This window comes from Chamaea fasciata, unplaced genomic scaffold, assembly GCF_029207755.1.
Source record: "Chamaea fasciata isolate MVZ Bird 193981 ecotype frontalis unplaced genomic scaffold, bChaFas1.0.hap1 SCAF_10, whole genome shotgun sequence".
Taxonomy (NCBI): Eukaryota; Metazoa; Chordata; class Aves; order Passeriformes; family Sylviidae; genus Chamaea; species Chamaea fasciata.
In genome coordinates, this window is record NW_027094095.1 from 25,943,246 (window position 1) to 25,968,471 (window position 25,226).

At 38.3% G+C, this 25,226-nt stretch overlaps 1 protein-coding gene across 1 annotated transcript in view; it reads right to left on the reverse strand.

Moving 5' to 3' along the window:
* AGBL4 (AGBL carboxypeptidase 4) overlaps positions 1-25,226 on the reverse strand; it is an 882,078-nt gene that overhangs the window by 709,530 nt on the left and 147,322 nt on the right.

Consider the following 25,226-nt stretch of genomic DNA (forward strand, 5'->3'; position numbering starts at 1 on the left):
CATTGATCCTCTGGAGCAAGCTCAGCAGAGGGCCACCAGGATGGCTGTGGCGTGAAGCACTTGCTCTGGAGCTGCAGGGGCAGGGCTTGCTCAGTCTGGACAAGAGACACCAGACCCCAGAGCCTACAAAGGGTTCCACAGAAGAGACACCAGACTCTCCACAGTGCTGCACCCCAGCAGGATGAGCAACAACTGATACTGATTGAAACCAGAGCAGATCTGATGGCATAGAAAGAGAAGCTTGTTTCCCATGAGGACAGCACAGAGAGGTAGTGCTCTTGCTACCCTTGGAGGTTTTCAAGATCTGACTGGTTAAAGTTCTGAGCAACTAGGTCTGATTTCACAGCTGGCTCTGTTTTGAGGAGGCTGGACTAGAGATCTCCTGAGGTCCTTTCCAACCTCAATTATTTTGTGATTCCAGGATTCTGTAATTAACTGAGCATGAAACCTAAGCTGTAAAGAAATTAAATTGCTTTCTTCTTACCCCAACCCTCTGTCAAACTATTTTTCGTTTAATTATTTCTGAGTACTGACACAGAGAGCTAGCTTTCAGTATTCTCCAGTAAATAAAGCTATGTAGCTTGACCAACTGCACAAAATTTGACATATTAGGACTTGGTGCATTAAAGAAAGCATGTGGATTTTTAGCCTGATGTGTATATTTTTATATTGAAACTGCCTGTGACTCAGAACAGCTCAAGAAAAAAAGAAAGTATTGCACAGCTGGATTCACAATCAAGGACCAGTTTAGTGATTTTAAATTTTCTGCATATTTACTAAAGCATTGCTTTGTGCACTTTTCTCTTGCATGTCCCAGTCTTAAAGACAATAGAAACTTAAAATATACAGTGAAGTTCAAATTTATAATCTTACCCTAATTAGCATTATACATTTTTAGATAGACCTTTAAATATTTGCATATTAGCAGGTCTGTGGAATCTCGTGAACAGAGAACAACAAATAGTGGGCAAGGCTTGGATTTGGAGGCAGAATCCTCCTATATGTATTCTGTCAGATGTAGAGGCCAGATGACCTGCTTCTTTGGAGGCTTCAGAAAACGAAATAGAAATTATTCTGTGAAGAACAGAGGCCATGATCTCTTCATATCCTACTCACATTCCCTTGCCTTTCCTGCCTGCTTCTCTGGGATTATCTATTTTGACTTCACACAGAAAAGTTTAAGCATACAAAACCCACGGACCTTTCACCCAGCCCAGATGTAAGCTCACATCTTCCTTAGTGGCTGAATAGGAACACTGTGCTCACAGTACTCTGTGCTCTTGTCCCATGAGGGAGTTTGGATCATGTTTAAATTAGTTTTTAGTTTCTCAAGATCAAATGAGAGAATAAGCTTGATCAGCCAAACACAGAGGAGGAACAGTTAAGAGAGTCATGGCTAAGTTGCAGCTGGTTTTCCTCTCCTCAGTTTGCATCCTCCTGAAGGCAACCAGGGTGGCTTATTGTCTCTCCAATCCTGGATACTGACAGAATGAGGCAGAAGTTAATGGCTGAACACAGCAACAGGCCTCCTAGCTAAAAAAGCAAAATAAGCACATTGCACACAGCTCTATTTTTTATTAAATGCAGTTTAAAGCCTGGCATTAAGGGTGTTGTTTTTTGTTTTTCTAAAAATCCCAGATCGTTTGAGGACAGGCTGCCAAGTTCATCCATCAACTCAGCCACTGAAATATTGGTGTTCTAAAAAATTTATACATCATGAGTTCTCCACAACCTGCAACTGTGGAGACTTTTGTTTTTAAATTATAGTCCTTCACCTCATTTCAATCCTTTTTCTTAAAAGGCAAGGCCTTTGTTTTAGAAAAACATGTTTGCCTTCTGAGACCTACCTGGCCTTGAGAAGAACAGGTATTTTCTGCAGAATGCAGGTCTTGGAGGCTGGGAATTTTAAGCATGTATTTAGTTGTGTCCATGTTAGAGTTACAGTTTCCTTCTGGGAAATCTCATTTTCTGTTACCACGAGTCAGAATGTTCTACAATGAACTCTGACTTCTCAAAAACAGAATTTTAGGCAATGAAACGTCTATTTCTACAATAAACACACACCTTCAACTGTTGTTTTCATAGAATCAGAATAATTCAGGTCAGAAGCAACCTTGGGAGGTTATCTCAGCCAAGCTCCTGCTCAAAGCAAGTTTTATATTCAACAAGAAAATATAAGGCTATGTGTAATGATTATTCTGGAACTTAATTAGCCTCAAAAAGATAACATCCTAACCTCTGTCCAGCTCTCTTTCATGTACAGGAATGACATACAGTCCGAAGTGTACAAGAATAAAGCCTGCATTGTGAAACAAAAATAGATCTGACACAAACGTCATAAGGCATAAAACAGTACAGGGAAGTTGTAAAGGTAAAGCTGAAGTTTGCACATGAAACAATATAAACCAAATCTCCCTTCATGACAAGTTTCCCTTTTCAAAACAATTCAACTATTTTAAGAACAGCAAAAGGGAGAAGAAAGTGATTGTCATTGGTTTATTTAGGAAAAATCCATCAAAATGTATTTCAAATGCATTAAAGTCTATGTATCTACACAAATCCCTGATTTTATTTATTTATGACTAAAAAGAGAAAAAAGACACAGAAATTCCTGAATTTCAGGGGTTTTGGCTCACAGCTGGCCCTGGCCTGCAATCTCAGCAGCTCCAAATTCCAACCAGAGCTGCAACTTCGGAAAACAACACATTAAATGCAAAAAACTGCCTGTGTTGGTTCCCAGAACAGTGTGTCCAGCCTTCTAACTTGTCCCACGTAGGGACAGGACTCCTGGGGGAGAAACAGCTCACGAGAAACCTGTGAGTATTTGGTTTTTACCTACAGTGGCTTTAGTGAGGGAAAAGTCTGGCCCTCCTTCAGCCACATCTACCTGGCCGTTGTCACTTGCAAGTGCCAGCAGAAAACATTCCCTGTGCCTGGGAACAAGGCTGGACTTGTTCACAGTTTGGATCCCAACAGCCCTGCCCCTCATGCCATTCCAGCCACACTACTCTGTTGCTCTTAAAACAGTTTCCAGCCATGAAAACCTAGATGGATTCCTTGACCTTTTGGATGTTCAAGCTGAGTAATACTGGACTGATATGGAGTCTGCAGAAGATAAGGATCATATCTCAACATTATCACTAAGATGCCAAACAATGCAGTGATTCCTCTTCAAATTCAGTTAATTTTCCTCATTAAAACATAGGACAAAAGTGCCTGATGCAAAAATTCTCTGCATACACCAATGCAAGGCGTCTGGTAAAAGGCAATAAAATGCAACATGTAGCCAATACTTTATTTGAAATTGATAAGAATGTAAAGCTATTCCTGCAAGAGACAAAACACCAGTTTCACTAAAGTATAACAGAATTGTTCCAAACATGTGGTGGCAAACCCATTAGTTCTGCATGACGGTGTAACTTTGCAAAGTAAGCCATATGTGGAAGTTTAATTGTTGTTTGTTTATTAAGCTAGTTGCAAAATTGTTAATTATGCACTACTACAATGCTAAAAATTGTCCAATAATTAGCTAAATATGTTGGTTGTTTTCTCTGATGAACCAACCTCGCACATTCTAAGCAAATATTCACATATCCTGCTCTAAGGTCAGATTTTAGCACTGTTCAGCCTCTCTGAGACTAAGGACTGAGTCAATTGCAGCATCGAGATACATAATCACCACAGGTAATTTAACCATTCCAAAAGAACTTTTGATTGAAAAAGATCTCTAAGTGTGGAAATACAGACTCATGGAACAGAAAAATAATGTAATTACTTCGGAGAGTGTTGAAAGTGTGATCAAACTCTGCTGACACAGATTGAGCCAATGGTAAGTCTTTTATTTAGATACAGAGTTTCTGTGGAGCTGATGACTCTAAAACAATACAGAGCTAAAAAATATTTTTACAGTTACCACTTGGAAAGGTAAAAGCCATTAAGGTTGGTCAAAAGAAAAAGCGGGAGAAAACCAAACAAGTTGAAATTCCCTATTAAAAAATAAATATAAACAGCTTTCCTTTCCCTCTATACTGTTTTTAAGGGGAGCTCTCTTTAACCAGCCAAGAGATTAATCCCTTTTTTTTTTCCTTTTTTTACAATATCACACAAACACAACCAAAACACACAAATAAAACTTTGAATACAACAAGCACCCTGAACTGCACATACAACTGTTACTGGCTCAGGCAACACTTAGTGACAAAGCTTATGGCTTCCCATCTGTCACCCGGAAAGGCGGCACTAACACGGCACAGCCTCGGAGCCCAGCTCGCTGACCTGCTGCAAGGGGGGAGGATTCTCTCCCTCCTCATCTGCCTGCTGCAGAGCTCAGCATGGAAAAGGGTTGCCCAGGACAGCTGGGGGGGACAAAAGAGGGGACAGCTCATCCCAGCTGGGGAAACTACCCATGTCACTCTGGAAGCATTCCTCGTTAAAAATTGGGAAATCGGAATCAGGCACAGCGGACTCTGAGAGAAAGAGGAGACCATGGAGGTTCAGAAGGACCATTCTCTGGTTTGCTGGGAGGCCCTGGAAGTAGGTTATGTTCATTCCAATTTCTCCAGCCCACGTGAAATGAAGTTCCTCTCAACACAGGCAAAATACACCATCTTGTGCAAGTAAAGAGTTTCCTACACCAAAACCAAAACTTATATTGATGTGAATCCTAGCTCTTCCCAAGAGACAGACCTTTCAAGGTGAAAAAGCAAGAAACAATTTAATAAAAAAAAACCCTAGATTAGGTCTTTGCTATTTCTGTCAGTGATATTGTAAGAAAATAATGTGTGCAGTCTTTGTACAGTGAGCGCATTGAACTGATTGGCAATCAGAGAAACTGCTAGTTTCCAGAGAAAGTAGACTGGGGACATCCAAAAATCTCTGAAAAATACCCGAAGCCTTCAACTTGTGCTCACAGGAGATTTTCTGATTTTAAAAGATGACAAAACTAGAGGAAGCCCAGATACACGACTGCAGTAGCAAAGAATCATTTTCATAAACAGACAAAAGTTGTAATTAGTTTAAACCCTCCTTGTCTGTTTGTACAATATTTTTGAGCAGATGGCTTTGGCAAAGAGCTGGGATTTGCACGCCCACTTGCATTTTGCAGTGATAAAATAGAGATGAAAGACATATCTTGGGTCATCCAGTCCATTGCCCTATCAGTGAAGGATTGATCCCTGCAACATGTAAACCAGCAGTCAACTATTTGCCATCTGATGCACACAGTTATGCCAGCAGAAGGGATCTATAGGGAAGATCACCAGGCATAGAGAGAGGGGGGTGAGATGCATAAGAAATCAGCAACGTTTACATTGGTAAAGGAAAAAATATTTACTGCAGAATTAGCTTCATGGAGAGTCAATAGTCACGAGAGAGCAAGGCTTCAGCTACAAAAGCAAAATGTTTTGTAAGACAGGGATTTAAAACATAGCAAATCGTTGGTCTTATTACCCCCTGTAGAAGAGGCATCTCTGCTGCTTCCAGTGCTTGTGAAGAAATGGCAAAGGAATGGGAGTCATCCTTGCAAAGTTAGACATTTTGCCACCACAGATAACTGTGTGGCTTTCAGGCAGCCTTCCCAATCCTGGAACATGGGAAGTTGGGAATGCTTTCACCTGGATTCTGACACAAACATAATGAAGACTTCTCCAGGTATTTCTAGAATATGTTTCATTTTACTTCCTATTTACCATTTATTTAGTGTTCTAGTCCCCCCTATTTTCACGACTAAGTTTTCCTTTCTTTTATGCTGTTTCTTTCAAAAAGTTCTTCTGACAATTTTCTAAGATCAAAACCAGGTTGAAGCAATGATTTAGACTGTCCATTCTAAGAGAATTTAGACTGTGCCTTTTTCTTTTTGCATTTAAATACAGAGCCTTTCTGCAGGTCTTTTACCAATTCTACTCCTACATAATCCATATTTAGCAGTTTCATTTACTATAAAAAGCATGCAGTACTTCCTGTAAAGAACAGCTCTGCAAAACAAAGGCAAAATACACATAACTCTACATTGTGTGTCAATCCACACAAATGAAGATCTGAATTATATTCTATTTATATATACATTAAAAAGCCCCAATCCTTTCCATTTGATTTTCTCCCACAGATATGTACTTAGCATCTAAATATTCTAATTATTACTTGAATGATGGTAAATGAAAAGCCCCAGTAGCCTATTGACGAGTGCTTATCACATCTCCAATTCTCATCCGAGCACTTCTAAAGCCCCTTTTGAGCTTGTATTTCAGCATTTCCCTAAAAATAATGGGAGCTATAATTAGAGCCATGCAGTAACAAGACTTAACAAATAACAATCAAAAGACAGCCACCAACAGCTAAAATACAGAAGAGGAGGAACATCAAGGCCATATATCAGTGAGAACCCTCGATAAATCAGAGCAGCACAAACAGTGCTCAGACCTCTGGTAAATGTCTACATCAGAATTGCACAGGTTAGATTGGCAGATTAGATAAATAAATCCATTTCTTTCTGTCTGAGAGGGAAAAGATACAATGCCAGGTACACAGATTACAATAGAAGCTTTTGTGTTATTACTCAAAATGTGAATAAGTAGAGATCTTTTCTTAAGAAAAAAAAAAAAAAAAACAAAAACGGAAAGTGGTTCTTTATACGCCTTCCAAGCATTTTTCTCTCCCTGCAAGGCTACTGCCATTGAATGACACTAAGATCACACTTCCCCACATCCCCAAAAAAAAAAAAAAAAAAAAAAAAAAAAAAAAAAAAAAAAACACAACAACAACAACAACAAAAAACAAGAAGAAATATAGCTTCCCTTCAGGAGAGGAGGTATCTTAAAACTATGGATGTGTATGGATGTGTAATAGACCTAAGCACTTCATACACAGACATGGAAACAAATCTAATAACTGCACTTCTGGGTAGATAACAGAGGTAAGTACAGTCCAGAAGGCTCACTTTAGCCTTACTTTCAGCTTCTTACTTATTTTTAGATTTAACTAGGTGGAGACTCTGAATTAAGGGAAACAGAAATCAGATATGATGAAAAATTCCTTGTGCACAAAGAAATAGCACAGAAAATACTGGGGTTTATAATTTTTTCTTGGAAACAAAATACCATTTTGTACATCGTATTGTAGGACTTCAGTGTCTTCCAACATTACGAAATATACCTACAAAATCCACTTTGGGAAGGGGGACACTCAGGATGTTGCTGAAGGCTGTTCAAACACCAGCTGCAAACTTGAGGGCAGATCTCAGTCTCTGTGTCCTTCAACTCTGTGCTCTTTCACCACAAATACTTCCCCCATTGCTGACAGCAGGGAAATCTCAATGTACCAAAGCAGATTTTGATTTTGAAGCAATCAAGCTATTTCCTAGACCAAAATGTCTGATGAAAAACTCTGCCTGGCTCAGTAACCAAACTTGTACAGTATTGCAAAGCTGATTCTGTAGAGCAGAACGAAGTCCCAGGGACTGCCAAAAGGAAAGGGATGAAGTAACAGGATCTATTTGCTCTGCCTCCTCCAGTTCATGAAATATCTTTTGATACCAACAAAAATAAAAACTAACAATTCAAAATACAATAAGGGAATTTCTCCAGTAAGGATAAAATTACAAAATTTATGTCACACATCAGCATACAGAGCCTCGTGTTTCTTACTGCGTATCCCAAAGAGAGGGGTGTTCTCCATCATTCCATCAGTTTACTGCTGCAAAATGGAATAGAAGCAAAATTGAGTGCACTGCAAGGAAGTCTAGAGATCACATCCTTCCCTTTCAAAAACTACCTAGGAGTCTGTTTATTAAGGTATATTTTAATGCTCCAGAGACTCTAATTCCAAGCACTGTGCTGCTCAGTTTCCATCACAAGAGCAGCTTGTTTGGTACCATGAAAAGTCCTTTTACTGGCATTTCTTAACAATACAGCATTTCAATAGTTCTGGAATAAATGAAAAGATTGCTACACAAAACCTGCTTATTGTCCCAACTTATGAGAATGTTTTTGTCAGAGCAGTGCTAAAAAACCCTCATTCCAGTTGGCTAAAGAAACCCAAAAATACCCCCCTAAAAACCTGGAACTAAACAAAACCAAAGAGACACAAAATTATTTCAGTGTAACAGATTGATCTCATTGTCAGATCATGAGAATTGCAATTGAAAACATGTCACAGGCAGAAAGCCCTCCCCAAAAATACTGACTTTAAGCTGAGTCACTTCTCCTGGGGTACCTAGAGAGTCCACTGGGGGCTGGTGCAGGGCATTGGCAGTGCAGTGAGATTTGCCTGCCCTGCACCCAAACAGGCAGATAAAACAAGGGCACTGCTTTCCCCGGGTGCAGTTCTTCCACACTTCAGAGCCATAAACAAGGCTTCTTGCTCGCGAGTGTAGGAAAAAAAAAAAAAAAAAAAAAAAAAAAAAAAAAAAAAAAAAAAAAAAAAAAAAAAAAGAAATTATTCTAGGCAGACAATAGTGAAAATTATGATTAAAGAACAAATACTCGGTGGGAATTGAAATGCAAGCCTGCCTCGGTGCGTTCAAGGGAAATGCAATGTCTTTTACCCTAGAAGACCATCGCTTCCGTTTCCTACAGAGACTAAAGCTTCCTTTAGACTCTTTGTGAACAGAAATGCTGTAAGGGTTAGACAATAGCCCTTAAACACCTTTCAAATGCTTCATTTAAACATGAATGCAATAATACAGACGCTGAGAAAAGAACTAGCTGATTAGCCAGTCTGATTTAGCACGTTTTTAATAAAGATGAAAAGCCACCTTTTCCTGCTTTCCAACAAGTAAATGCCTTATCTATCAACTTAAATTTTTCCAATGTTTTATTCTTAAAACTGAAAAAAATATTAAAATAGGACACAATCAGCACAAATTGGCTGCAAAAGAAAATAAACCTTTTTACAGTTTCATTGCTATTTGCATGCCAAATGTAAACTTGAAGCAAAGTGACCTTGGTTATAAAAAATAAGAAAGCAATGTCAGAATTCATAGGACCTACCATTAGTATTTCATTCTGACAGGTAGGAAATAGGCATGTCAGCAGTGAATGTTACGGACTGAGCTGTGGCCCTGATCGCAGTCAAAGCGGTAAATTTCTGCCTACAAAAGTAATTTCCATCAAAACAAAAATGTGCTTAAATAATACAACTATCTCGAGATGAAAATAACTTTCTATGGCTGAGCTCAAAGGCAAACAAATGAAAAAGCAACAAATAGCTTTTGTATTGTGTAAATGCCAGAAAAGTAACATTAGGTGTCATTAAATTGTACAATGGCTAAATATTTAGCGAGCTTCTAGTTCCTAGAAACTTTTTCCAGAGCAAAACTCTGCTGAAAAGAATAGCAACACAAAGGCTTCATATATGGACTTATTATTATGTTCAGAAAATCTGAATTATAACACTGAAATTAAGCGAGCAACATCTGCACCTGTTGAACTATTCATGTTGTGAAGTGATCAAATAATCACTCAAATGGTCAATAATTAATAGATGCATGAACCAAAGTTTCCATTACTAATATAATCAGTAATGAGACTTCCTACCTTTATTTAAAAACAATTAGTTAAAATTACTAAATTAAATACCAGTTAAACCAAGTTTTTACAATCAAGGCAAGTCTATAAGTAATGCAACAAAGTTCTAATAAGTTTACTTTTATTTTGATACATGAAGTTCAAAGGGCATTCCTGCCTTCATTTTCAAACTGCATTACCAATTCTAATATTTTATCTCCCTGGAGGATCTGATGGAATTTCACATTGTATACTACCACCTACACTACCAAGAAAAGAAAAAAAGCTTCTTTGTAATCAGAAAGATCTGACACGCTTTACAGGAGTGGTAAAAAATTAGTGAGTTACAAACCTAATAACGGAGGTCTTTACTAAGAGAGGATGAGTCCAAAGCGTATTGTCTTCTTGAAGACCAGGTCTACATCTGGTGTCACAATGTGCCATCAGATTCATACACCATCAGATTCCTAAATGCTACACCGTCTAACACTTAGGCATTCCTCATGCCAATTCAAAAACTCCCCAGCTAAAAATTCAATAAAATTCATACAGAGAGAAGACAGGAGTGCCCTAGAAGGTAATATTCCACTCTTTTCCTGCAATGGAGGAAACTATGGACACTCTTACACTCCAATAGGGCAATCTTCTAAGGAGGCAAAATTAAATTATTTCTTACTTAATGAGGTAGGTGATGTCTGTGGTGATGTCTGTGGTTCTGATGTGTGAAAGGATCCAGTGAAAGGATTCTCCAGACATCACTGGATAACAATAACTGTAATGAAAACATTTGAAACCCATCACTGCTCCAGGCTGAGCTGGTTCTCCCTCCTGTTCTTGTCAACATGGAGATGGGCAGCTGCAGAGATGCTCCACACCTTACTCTGGTCATGCTCCTGAGGAAATCCTATGCCCAGGAATCTGCTTGCTTTCTGTGACTCTGAAAAATGAGCATTGTCTTTGGACGAGACTGATCCTTTCCCCTGACTCTGCTGATGGAGAAAAGATACACTTAGACCTAAGACAAGACTCATCCCAGCTGTACTAATAATGAACAGATTAATAAGAAAATAACTTTGAATTATAAATAGTTGGCTCTTCTGATGGTTTGAGGTTTTGTTTGGTTTTTTGGGGGGTGTTTTTTTTGTTGGTTTTTTTTGGTTGGTTGGTTGGTTTTGCTTGGTGTTTTGTTTTGTTTTGTTTTGTTTTGTTTTGTTTTGTTTTGTTTTGTTTTTTTTGGGGGGTGGGTTTTGTCAGACTGTTGCTTTTATTATGACAAAAAGTATCAGGAAAGATGTGAAAACAAACTGGAGTGGTGTCTTCTGGAAGAAGAGAATCAGGTATGATTTCCACCACATTATGCTACTCCCATTAATGAACTTTCTGACTGTTCTCAGCAGGTAGAGCATAGAGCATGAGCACAGAGCTCATTCATGCCCTCTTTCATTTAAGTGGAAATTGGACATTGAAAGTAAAAGGGGATGGAACTGGGGAAATTGTGAATAATTGATACAAGTTTTTCAAGCACTGCTAAAGGGAATGTCAGTTCCCCTTGGCTCCTGACCAAGATTTAGTCATATTCATCAGTAAGAAACACATCCATTCTTCTACTAGATAAACAATGTTCTAAAATATTATCCACTGTACAAATATACAGCCTTATACTTCAGGGAATAAAATTTGAGAATTGTTTTAATGTGAAAAATTTTAACCACAGCAACACTGCTTCAACTTGGTCTCCTTTTCATCATGTCTTTAACAAAAGCTAGAAGAAGGACTATTCCCTGAAGGATTAAAAAAATAGGTCAGAGATAAATCCAGAGAAAAATCATTTAAATAAAGACTTGATAAAATAAAAGAATTGTGGGCATCTAGTAGGAATAATGTACAGAAAAGCATTTAAGACAGGAGCCAATCATTCAGAGGCATTTTCCCACACTTAGCCTTTATTTTAGGAATATACTGTGTAAGGGATTTATCATGACACAGTGGGAAGAAAAACACTCAAGTCTCTCTGACCTCACTTACCTGCTGTTGTTGGCACCTTTGAAACCTTCCCTTCCCCCCCCAGTGGATTCTAATACCTCTGATCTGATTTCCTTCTTATAATTGCTGAGCACACACACAGTTTAATATACGAACTTGTACCTTTCATATTGTCAGAAGAACTATCAGAATCCTCACACTAAATCCTTGTACATTTTGCCTTATTTTACCAAAGGATTACGTATCTCTCCCATTCACATATAAAACATGTCTTTTAATGATGTACTTTTAGAGAAGTCTAATTAAAATTCAATGCATAAAAGCGTGCAAGGGTTGATAACCCACAGAACTCAGCAGACCCTAGTTAACATTCTAATGCATCCTCCATTTGGAGAGAGACAGTAAGACTTTTCCACCTCGGTGGCAGACACTAATGATACTTGCAAATATGACTAATGTCTTCATTGGTGAAAAATTAATGCACCACAATAATTTTTCTACCTGGGGTTAATGAACATGTCAGATGCTGAAAATGAGTTGTTTGAAAGTAAATTACTATAATCTATATTTAGAAGACACTGCTCTTGGAAAAAAAAAAATCTATAGTGTGTTTGATGTCCCCTGCTTATTTTTGTCATGAATTTTGCTCTCCACCCAGTGAGACTGCACTATTCTGACTTTTCTGTTGGTCCAAGGGAATGCTTTCTTTTTCCTAGAATGCCCCTTTCTTAGGGGGAGAAGTCCAGTTTGACTCTACTTGCCACAAACATTCTTTCAGCAATACAAGCAGTAGGAGCAAGCTGACATCCATGCAAACCAGCTTATCTTCACTAGGGTTAGATCCAAAGCAGCATCTCACTAAGCATTTTGGAAAATCCAGATACTCACTTTACAGCTTGTGCTTCATCTGGAGAGGAGGGAAATAGTTTCCCAATTCAGATTGCTTCCTCTACCCCAGCTCCCCTTTTTCCTTTACCAAAGCTCAGTGAATGCCCTAGGAAGCTATGTGAATAGAAAATAGCTTCAAGAAATAGCCATAGCAGAGAGAAAGGAGTTGTCCTGTCTGTGAAGGGGGAGTTCAAGTCACTATAGATAAGTCACTACAAAATTTTTAGAGCCATGCTCCTTCCTTGAGCACTTGGGGTCTCAGCTGCCCAGTGGGAACTGCTACAATCTGGGAATTAGTAGCAGTTTTGAAATATGGGGCTTATTCCTCATCTTGGAATCATCCTTTGCTTTCAACTGTGATCACTTCCTCAGAAAATATGCAAATGCATTCATCTTCTAAATGCCATTTCCAACAGAGCACAGAACTTCAACTCCACATTTAGCACTGCAAGTGTAACTCCACAACATTTCTTTCAAAATGTGTAAGCAGGGAAAAAAGGGTACAGAAGAGTATGCCTGGCCTTTATTCAGGTTTCAGCAGTAGCTCATGGTGAGTTTAGGGAGTTAGAAAGATTCTGAATCAAAGTTTAAAGCCTTTAAGTAATGACAGATTCAATACATTCCTTCACAACCCATCCCAAAGGCTAAGTATTCCTTCATACTGTCAAAACATGTGCACTTTATTTATTTCTGATAACTTTCTAACTTTAATTCTGGCCGTAAGACATTTTCAGCTAGTTTTAAAAGCTTTCCAGTATTAGATGCCTTTACCTACACCAGTAGTTACACACCATGACTTGGCAACTTCTTTATTATGTTCTCAAAAAGTAGAGAAGCAGAACTTCTGTAAATGACAACGATTCAGTGCTTGAGGTTGCATAAATATTCCATGTGTCTGAATTTCCTGGTCACATATGGGTGTCTGGCAAATCCAAGCCAGCACCACAGAACCACAGTCAGTTCTCAGAATTAATCCCGTTCCAGGGAACACCTGGAACAGAGTGATTAATCCAGTCCATCTCCAGCAGAGCAAAGACTTTTTCTGAGAATTATCAGTTCACTATAGCAAAGGAAATCTGCTCGAATTTACGTCTCACAGGGTACTGAAATAATCACTTCTCAGATGACAGCATGTTTACTATTGCTCCAGATTCCTGTGGGTAAAACATTAAGACTTTTGCTGTTAACCTTTTTTTTCCCCAATTTTATTTCAACTTTCTGAGCAATGATTGCTTTCCCTCATTTCTTGTTTTCTACAGTACTTTGAGTTAGGATAGCAAACACACAATAGAACTTTACTATTCTTAAATAAGCTGTCTACCCACAAAAATTTTGTCACTCCATTTTGACAGATCAAGTAATAATTTTATCTACCATGGGAGAGTATAAACTGTACCAGTACAGGAATCATAGTGGGCGTATAAGCTGTAACCATCATAAATGACACTTTTTATTCCCTTTGAAAATCCTCCTGATTTATTACATTTACTTAGAGACTGTCACAGCTTATTTTTACTAGACACATTTTTTTTAACATTCCATCAAGTGAGCTCCTATGTGATGCAGAGCAAACTGATAGAAAATGGTGACACTCTCACCCAAGCTGTCATTATTCAAAATGATTTCTTCTGCTCAGGTTGTTTTCATTTAGTAAAATAATTTGATTTTTCTATGTCTGCCCACATTCTATTCACAGGAGGAAAAGGAAGCTCAAAACAATGTCTTCTGCATTTAATATGCAAGGAGAATGCTTAATAGAATCATTTGCAGGATAATTAAAAGTCTGCTGATACATCTTAAGAAAGTGTGAAACAAAGTACAAAGCGAATAGAGCCAAATGGCAATTGCTTATTTCTGTAGAGTAAGTGCTAAGTCAAAGAGGTCATTATTGCTGTTTTGCATATGGAAAACAGTTAACAGGGGTTTATAGATATATTTTCTGCAGTAAAGCTAAAGCTGATTGTTTTCATACAGAAGTTAGTTGAATATCAGAAATGAATAGGTTACAGGGTAGTGCTGCTAGCTCTGCCTGTGATATCAAGGAAAAGAAGTCCAAAAATTCAAATACAGCTAAGGAATGGCTTCAGTTGACGTCAATTCCTACTCACATTTATAAAATGGCACATTCAGCTTTGATACAACTCCTCTGAAACAAACTTGACATTTTCCAGCAAACCAAAAGAAATCTACCCAATTCATTTACACGACACCTATTAAAATGCTAATGTTGTATAGTTAATAAATGGTTGCACTGTGTTCCCTAAGCCCTGTCCCCACACTCTTGAAGTTTTTATGTTTCAAATCTAAAGGAAATTTTCTTAAGTATCCACCTTGTGAGGCAGATACCTAAGTCCCATTATGAATTATGGGAATTCTGTGTGCTCACTGAGGACAGACTATGGCCACCAGCTGTGCCAGTTATCCTGATTATATTCATTTCTCATGAAGTGGATAGCCCCTTATCTGGCTTTTTTATGACTACAAATTAGTTCTTAATTACAGTCAGTCATTGTAATTTCAGAGCAACTGCTAGCTCAAGCATTGACCCATTTTAGTGAATTATAAGCAGAGTAGATAGCGTAGATTCCTTTATTCCCCAAACACTAAAAAAAGGGAGAAAACTCTTAAAATTTGGCATTCCTGTTCCACTCCTGCCTACTGTTTAGACATTATCACAACTGTTCCCTGCATCTGCTGATGTTCACCTCCAAATAACAGTTGCCATGAGACTGTGCAATTTAAGTAAAAAAGATCCAAAAAAACTAAAACCCTAAGAAGTAATGTAAAGATCCTGCCACCCAAATTAATGCAAGTCAAGGATCTCACTGTAGGCACAATGCATTCTGTTAGCTCCCTGAGACAGTAACCAATTGCTGCAGTGACTTTACTTGTGACTGCTTTTAGGTCGAGGGAGAAGAGAATGATGCCACAGCCTCTAATTATCTGTATTTAGAGAGTGTAAGCATTGTAGTGATCTCTATTCAGAGACAGAAAAACTTATGCCTGACTTGAATTGTTAATGCTATTGTTGTAATTTCAGTAGCATGGAGGAAGTTACAAATCCAGGTGGCATTTGCAGTGGGAGTCTTAGGCACTGCATTGTTCTGATGTCACATTTTATGCCTGTGCAGCTCTTTGGCACCACCACAGACTTGCTCATCCGGTGGTGACTCCAATTTGAAAGCCAGTTAAACCCAGTGGAACACAATGGAAAGTATGAAATCAGCATTTCGTTTTCTTGGATCCAATTGTTAATAGAGCAAAAAACTTTCACAGCACATTGTAAAGTGGTGATTTTCCTTGATTCCAGTGTTCCTGGTGTGCTAGACTGCGCATGGATGTTCAAGCCTTTGCATTTACGCTTTCAGCTTCCATGTATTTTGCATTCCACAAGGGTCTGTTTTCCCACATTACAACCCTAAAGCTCAGCAGGCACCTCTGTCAGGTGCCAGGTCCGTGTTCAGAGCTCCTGGGGAGGCGTCAGTGCCGTGCTGTGCTGATTCCCTCTTCAGGTCTTAAAAACTGCTCCCTGGCTCACACCTCTGGAAAGGGTGCAGGCTGCTCCCCTAGTTTCCCCAACTCCAGCAAACTGGCACAAAGTTCAAGGGCTAGAGACAGAGGGAAGGGCACAGCCTGCTCCCCTGCCCACCTGCCCCAGGGAGCAGCAGCAGAGCTGCCTCTGCAGTGCTTTGAAGTGCCAAGGCAGAGGAAGCTCCTCACATCCTCACCAAAGAGTGTGCTTGTCACAGAAAGCCCCGAGCAAGTATTAGAATTCAGCTGCCAGAACTAGAAAGACCAAGACACAGCCACAGTCCCAATGTCTGTCATGTTGGGAAGTGAGAAAAATGTAACACATCCACTTGGAGCACTGACAGATACTGAATCGGAGCTGATGCTTTTCCTGCCTAAGAGGTAACACAGAGATCAAAAAAATTCATGCACTTGTCTTACACATCTTGCACTAACTTGAGACTAATGCCATGTCCCACACTGAGCAAATGATACATTAATTTCTTTAGCAAATACAGAGGGATCCATTTTGTTTACTTGAAAGCAAAAACATTGCAAGCGCTTCCACAGTGAAGAAAGACAGAACGAACAAGCCTAACTGTGATATGCCAGGAACCTTTTCACCATCACTTTTCAAGTCATTCTTCCTTACTCTTCTGCTTCTGGGCTAATTAATTATACACTAAACATACTGCTAGTGTGATACAAATAATTAATTAAACATGGTCACAGGCTAGAACATTAATTGTGACAATATATTACACTTTCTGCTGCCTGTCTCTTATAGCTAATATGAACTTAGCAACATGCAAGGATTCCAGCCTGGCAAATATGTCTGCATATTTACTGTAATAAAAACTTGCACAGAACAGTATTGCTTGTTTCTGTGGGGCAATGTCTGGACAGTAGCAAGGAAATCTGCCCTTCTTTACACCATGACAGGAGGTCAACACCTCCTTGTGTTCATTCAGATCTCTCAGAAAAAAAAAAAAATCACTACTTTTGTCTGGGGTTTTTTTTCACTGGGGGTTCTCTGAAGAAGCAGATTCTGAGCTGGGGAGAAGGGCAGGAAAAAGAAGGGCTGGGCAGAGAAAGAATAAACTTCAGCAAACACAATATTAAGCCGATTTTAGGGGTTCCAGGGCTGGCAAGCACATAGGTATTATTCTCAGCAAGACCAAGAAGATTCCTTAAAGAGATTAGTAACATTTACCTTGAGCACAGGAAATGTTCTGAGAATTCATCACTTGATGCCTACAGAGCTGAAAACACAGCATGTTGCAGCAGCATTAAGTATTATTAGTGTGCTTACCTGCAGCTCCTATATCCTAGCAGATGGCACCCAGAGTTTACTTTGCTTTCTCTTTTAAAATTACCAGGAAAAAAAAAAATAAAAATCACGTTATTCATAAGAAGGTGTTAGAGCACTTTTTGGTGCATAAAACATGAAAATGACCATTTTTAAGACAATAGTGCTGCTGGATGCTTTTATCCTAGCACTGGGGGGGTCAGACGTGGCATGTACACAGCACACTGGAAGAGAATAATTCATAGCACACACTTAAATGAACAAGACCTTTGAGGCAGATTAAACTTCATACGCATAAGAGAAAGAATCAAGAGCTAAAACACCTTGCCAAAGGTTGTGGGCATTTCAAGCTTTTTAGAAAGAAAGTTGTGCCATAGATACATAACCATTTAATAGATAAAACATTTAAATGATTTGTGCTGTAACTTTTATGCGCAGTGTGTGCGGATAAAGTGCTTTTAAGAAACGATGGTTAATTTTTCAGTTGTTCTATCATTTCTCTTTGGCTGGAAAAAGAAGAGTTTTATGACACCTTTTTTGGCAAGTGGATTTAGCACCTTCGAGTACTGAAGTTCATTCATTAGCATAAGCTTTTATTATAAGCCATAAACTCTTCTTTATCTCAGCTGCCAGGGGTGAGGACATCAAGGCACCATCTCCCATCAGCGGTAGATGGAAACACTTCCCATTTGATTTCAATATACAAAGCACATGTTTGAACTTATAATGCAAGCATCCTCATATTTTAAAGGCTACCATTAACAAACCAGCATGTAAAAGTAAAGTCAAATATATTGAAAAAAAAAAACCAACTAAAATATCAAAACACAGAAACAAAAGAGAATTGTAAGTGAAATACTTCGTTTCTATTGCTTATTCCATCTCATTTATGAAGAGGAATTTTTTTTAAACGATGCCTTCTACAACTCTGATTATTTTTACTACAAGTATCTGTGCTGCAGTCATGCCACCAACCCTGAACCGTGGGCCAGGATATTATGCTAAACCATTACAATCATTAAATAAAGTCTTCATGGATAGATTTTTTAATATAACAGCTGTAATAAATAAAAATAAGAGCTAAAATAGTTTTTTATCTAGGCATTCCAATTTACCCTTTTTTCCTTTTCAGAAATAAAAACTGTAATGACACTGTTAATTAAACTGATATCTTCCATCTTTTATGGTATTTTGTAGACTTTATCCTTATCAGTCTCGTGTAATTTGACTTTTATTAACACCTACCATCATCAGAATACTGCAAGCAATTGTTTTTATGAAAATAAGTTAGAAACAAAAGAGACCAGTGTAAAGACTTCATAAGCTTTTCATTTCAAGAGAAAACAATCAGAGACATAATTTTAGTTTACATTATATTCCTTCCTAAAGACAATGGACTAACTAGAAACACATTCCTTTTGTTTTAATATTTATTCAAAGAGAGGAAAAAAATCATCAGAATAAACCTATAAAGATCATAAATCATGCCTGGAGGACAAAAGTACAGAGTTACTGTTTGATATTCTTGTTTATTGTCAGGTGTTTGGAAAACAGAAAGCACTGTTTTGCTTTACTTTACAGAAATATTTCACAGCTTTGCATACAAAGTCAATCAGAATCTCTGATTACAAGGATTAAAATCAGTGGGGTGAAGATGACAGGGACACAATATCAAGTTTAGTTTGTCAGTAAGAAGTATCACTGCATTTTGCACCATAGCACTCATATCTCTGAGACTGTAAACACTAATGTCAAAACTCCCCCCCACCCCACCAAAAAAAAAGGGAAGTCACATCTTCCTTCACACCTCTGTGTAACTCTCACTAGAAGTAATCAGAAATTAGTAGTGTGCTTTTCCCAAAAAAAAACCCCTTTGTTCTCTGATAAAAATAAAGATTACAGGATAATGCTTTCCATTTTCCAAAGAAGGAATAATTTAGGAAGCTTTCTAGGATTTTCTTTGAACTACATTTATATTCCTCTGTGCTGATAGCAAGCACAAGGAAATGTGCTTTCCTATATTTCAGCACTTAAGCCCCACTCATGAAAATTAGGTGCTTAGGAACCAATTAAATAGCTTTGCCTTAGTGAGCAGTGTGTTACAAGTGAGGGAGAATAGTCACCTGTGGTCCCAGTTTGGACTCATATTTCCCATTAATAGTTGTTTCTTATTAACAGTTGTCAGGAACAGAAAAAGAAAATATTTTGGAAATTTATTCACACCATCCCTTTCAGGATAACTCATAGGTAATTACATATGAAAAAGAACAAATTATTTTGTTTTGTATGCAAAGTGTGAACAATAAAAGAAACCACTGAGGACTAGTAACTTAGAAGTAACATAGATATTTTCTGATTTCCTGATTTGTTGGTTTGATGTCATGTGAAAAGGCTGTTCTTGGTAGATTTTACACTGAATAGTCATCAGTGGCAGAGAAGGAGGAAAGGGTATGAATGGATTTATTCAGGGTATCCAGGTGTAGTCCTCTCTGGGGACAATTTCACCCATTTTTTGTCAGAGGCTAATTACCTCCCATAAAGTGAAATGAGTATTTCAGGCTTTTAGTTCAGAGTGTTTTGGCCCTCAGCATCCACAGAGATGATGTCTGATATCCGGGGGGGTAAAACCCCAGAGCAGTTCAAACCCCACAGCAGTCCTCCTTGCCTACCACGTCTTTATTACTACAACCTGCTGATGACAAAGCATTCTGCTCGAGCACAGAACAAAAGATCATAAAATGAATTTTCATAGCAGAGCCAAAATTGCTGTGGTAATAAAAATTTGTTTTCTTTTTCTCTTTGAAGGCTACTGCATAGGCAATCCATTATTAGTGGCTCAGAGCCAGCAACTGGCTGTGAATTGAGCTGGTGAATTAATCAGCCTATGTAGAAAAAGACCCAGAATTCTGGGGGTGTGAGTGTGCAAAAGAGGCCCCAAACAAGGACAATTTTTCTCTTTCTCTAATGCAAATGGTTTCATGATGGATGACCCCATTCCTCTAATGTCCATTTGGGTGCTTCATATAACTACTTGAATATTCACTTCAACTTAATTCCTTTCACCATCAGTTTGGGAACTGATGAAAATATCACTTCCTCATAAAATCCCAAAATAGGAATGCATCTTCCAGAGAGTTGAAATATGAGATATACATTGCTAAATCTGCTGCTTTCATAGCTGGGCTGCTTCTTCACAATGGGGAGGGTGACTCTGCATATTCTTTTTTTCCTTTATAAATCTGGCATATAGTGCTGCTTGTTACCACAGGATTAATCTATCTTCAAGTCAACTGTAAAGTAACACAAATATTTGAGCTCTGACCTTCGGTGTACTCCCAGGTTTCTCCAAGTCTTTTACCTGATGAGGATCCAAAAACATTTCTTAGTGCTTAATGATGGATGCATCCCTTCAGCATCGCTTGGCAGAGGATTAGAGGGAAAGAGATATCTCCATATGTAGCTGAGATCTTCCCATAAATCTAACAAAATTTAACCTCCTTATTTTGAAGGATAGATAAAAGCAAGAGGATCCCAAGAACTCCAGATCAAGGGTCATCTTTCAGTTCCAAAGAACGTTGTCTTCTCCAGATCTCTGTCTCCAGCAAGATACTTTGGGAAAAATACTGATAGGTAAGTATAGCCCAGAAATAAAGGTAATAATCTCATTGATCCATTGTCTCCAGTTTCTTTAACTCTGAAAATTTGTGAACAGTTTGTAACCAAGAGAGGAATGGTATAGATCATTTATAATAGTCATAACACAGCTTTTAAAGAAATCTTCCCAGACACAAAATAGTTACACTTTCATTTTGGAACTTCCACGGTTCACTGAAAGAAAAAGCAAAGCATGACTGTAATGGCTTTTCTCATTTTTTAATTTAAAGGGCAAAAATGTAAGCCCTACAAGAAAAAAACAATAGCCTATGAATTCTTCAGCAGCCCCTTGTGTCAACTGAGTTTCCCATGAACCAACAACAAAATCCAGAGCAGTCTGCAGTGATACCTAAAACCTAAATACCTCCATAGACCAGTATTAAAAATCCCCTCTGCTCCCCTATTAGTGTAAATTGTTGAGGTCCAGAAATTCCTTGTAGTTTAAATCTCCTCATGGAGTTTTCTTTGTTTCTATACATGAAGGGACAGCATAAAAGGGTGCCTGAGAAATCAGGAAAATGTTCTCAGCACACTGGTAGCTCCATATGTCACACATGTGCCCCCTGCAATCACGGCAGTGGCTTTTATCTGCCATGTCTGTAGTGCAGTGTAACTTCTGCCTTCAGGTTTAGGGCCATGAAGAGATTGTCCTTGGTTGTAGTTTCCAACAGAGAGGACAGCAACCCCACAAATCAAAATTTTCCCTTCTATACACCTTTATCAAGGTTCACTGCTCTTTCTCTGTACAAGCAAAGGGTTTTGTCAGGTTTCTCTGCATTCTCTCAAGGCACCATGCAACACTTACAGCACAGAAGGTGCTACATGAGAGTGATACAAAGTCCTGGTGTTTGCCATTTGGACAGTCAAAATCTCTGACACTCCATCTTGGCCAAAATTTTGCTACCAGTCCACTGGGAATTAAGGAGAAAAACAAACAAACAAACAACTAGCATTCAAGTATCTGTCTGGATAGTGCAGTTGCACAGAAACCTCCTGAAACTAATTTTATGAATCTAAAATCCATCCATTGCACTCATTTTAAGGAATATCTGATTGCAAAAAAGTACTCTGGGCTGTGCCTCACCATGATCCAAAGGTAACTTGATTGGAAATTCAGTAAACTCAATAACTTCAATGCCTGACATTGCTCAGGAAAGAATTTCGTCCAGCAACTGAAGAAAAAGATATTTCTATGACTAATACAGCACAGATGATCTTTTTCATTTGTTTCCAGAGGCAGATGTTTTCTCTGGGTATTCAAACTCTTTAGAAATGTGGTGGAGAACAGAATCACAAACACACACAAATATAAACAGACTCGGCTCTAGCCAGATTTGCAGAGCATGGGGGAATGGTGCCAGGAGGGTGGGTATCCTCTGAAGTCTTCCATGCCCCAGGAGCAAAAACTGTCTGAAACAACTCCTATATTCCTACAGAGATGAAGGATAATCCTGCCACCTGGAAAACATCCTTCTGAACAGAAAGTCTTCATGACCACCATCAGTGCTGCCACCTCTTTGTTATAATTACTGTCAAAGTAAAGAGAATGCAAGAATCTGGGATAATGATATAAAAGCAAGAACACCTGTCAGAGTCCAAAAGGATATTGGATTTTGGTGCTCTATAAAACTAAACAGCAAGGCTTAGTTCTGTGCCCACACCAACAGCATTTTTCAGGTAATTGTGCTTATTGAAAACTCCTCATGATTTGTGCAAACACATTATCCATGTTTTCTGCTTGGTCAATATGCCTTTCTTTGTCTCTATCCCTGTAGTAATAAAGATTAATTCCCAAATTATTACAATATAAATGAGTATATAATATATAATGAGTATATATGAATATATATAATCACTATGTATTAAATATATGTATATGAGTATATAATGAATATATAACGAGTATACAATTTCTGCCAATTTTTTTTTTTTGCAAAACGCAAAAGTTTCTTGTCTTTGTAAAATGTTGAAATAAAAGAATATCTGCAATAAAAACTAGATTCTGGGGCCATGGCCAGAGCCATCACCTTCTGGCTTATTTTCAGCCCAACACTCATAATCCAGTTTTTCTTAGCAGCAGTTGATTTTGTGCAAGTGACATGAAACTGAGTAGAAGTGTGTTGTTGACATTTGAGTCTACATAAACCAGCTGAGAAAAGACCCAGTGTGGAGGTGACATATGATATTTACAGTATAGAAAGATCTTGTTACAACCTTTCCCTGTTCCATGAGGGACCTCTCCCCGAGGCAAGCCTGTAGTTTTCTGCAGTCAAAAATGGCACACCTTGCTGTGATCGGCCTCTTGCTTCAGGACTCTCCTGTCTGCTCCTGCTACCTCTATCTTGTAGCAATTCTTTAAAGGTTATTCATTGTTATTACACCCCAAACGCCCCTGATTTCTTCCCCCTTGCTCCTACAGCTCCCAGTGAAACTTCAAATGGTATTAACACCTCCCAGCAGCACTATTGTGTTCCTGCTCCTCGCTGCCTACTGTACTTCAAGGTAATTTTTTTTCCCCAAGTCTTTTCAGAAAGTCCTTGTTCTCCACTATTCCCAAGCTGTACATGGATCACAAAGGTGGGCAAATGCAGCAAAAAAATATATACACCAACATCATCCTTACAATACCAAGTGAACTCCCAGATGAGAGATATTTCTCATCTGGACCATTGCCATTATCAGTGTATTCTCATTAATTTATCACTTTTATTTCTTCCTCTGGTATCTCTTCATGAATATTTTCTTCCCGTGTTAAAATTATCTTTTTAAATTTATGCTGAGTAGTAAGACAATTGTGTTTACAGTAAATAATTCAGCAATGTAAAATATTTGAAAAAACTCTGGCGTAAACTGGTTATTTACATAACTAAAGTTTCTGACGGATATGAAGTTGACAATTTTACTTGCTTCATCATCATAAAACTTCACAGATTTTGTCATTGACCAGGACTCCATCGTGCCAAGTGCTGTTCACTAAATGCTGTGTAAGCAGAGAACAGAACCCCAGTCCCTGCCCTAGACAGCTCACCATCTGCAAGACAAGGGGAACGTGGACAGATGGAGAGGGATGGAAGGTGACAAGATGCTTGTGATCACTGCTGTAGGCAGGAGTCAGAAAAGAAGAACGCTTTTGTCCATTTTTAAACAGGCTTCACAGAAAAGAAGGGTTTTAGGGACATACAACACCCCTAAGCCACTGGAATAGATCGGCTATTTGCCATTTATTTTTACTTTTTAATTTGAACTCTCCTTTTCCTCTCTCCAGACTCTCAGGTTCTCTCTGAAGAAAAACTTATGGTAAAAATCAAAAAAAAGCGTACAGCCACTACCTTCACTTGGAGAAGCTCCACTTGCTGCTAAATTCACATAATGCCATTCAAACACCCTCTTGGAGCTTTATAAATACGTTAGCATATTTTACAATGTATACAAGAGTATGCACTTGCTTCAATGCAAGATTTATACCTATTTTACTGTTGTTAACAAAGACATGGCTTGAAATTCAGACCTAAACAACTCTGTCAGAGGAAAAAAATTGGTGAAATGACCAAATAAAATTGATGATGATGATGTAAGCAGTAGGGTTTAATCTACTGTAATGTATGCCAATGCATCAGGCTAAATTTCACCTCAGTCTGCACAGAACTCCTGCTGGAGATTCTGAGCATAGCAGTAACGGCGACACTACACAGCACACAGACAAAATGGAGTTTATAATTTTTACAAAAGAAAATAAGAGTGATTACAGCTCCAACAAATCAATGTGGATAAGAGGGAGAGAAATTCACTCCCCCATCTCTTCATTATTATCTACATTCTGGTAAATTTAATAACTTGCATTTCATGGTGAAAAGAAAAACATTCATCCTTTAAAAATTTACACTGCCTGATCCAGCAGATTTTAAACAAAGCCTAACTCCTGTCTAAGTGGATGCAATTTTAGAATGAAAACAAAGCAGAACAAGTATTTCTTACATTTCCACTCTGAGAAGCATAAAAAAAAAAATTATCACAGGTCCAAGCCAGGGGTGTACATTTCACAAATGCAAACATAAACTGTGGCTGCAGGGATGAATCTATGTGTACAAATCATTTTTAGTCACATTGGATTTGCTAAATGATTAATATATTTACAAATCAAGTAAAACCACAAACCAAATTATATACATTTACATTTCTTCTATTAGACCAGGCTCCTCAGCTTGTCTCAGACTGGAGTGACATCAGCACAAATCATTCTGCTGACTTAAATACCATCACTGAAGCAATACTGAAGGGTAGAACCAAACTTTCAGTAGGTAAATTATTTAACTTTACTATTTGGCACACTTATCATCAACTTCTTGTGCCTTATTCCTATCTAAAACTTTTTTATGCAGCCA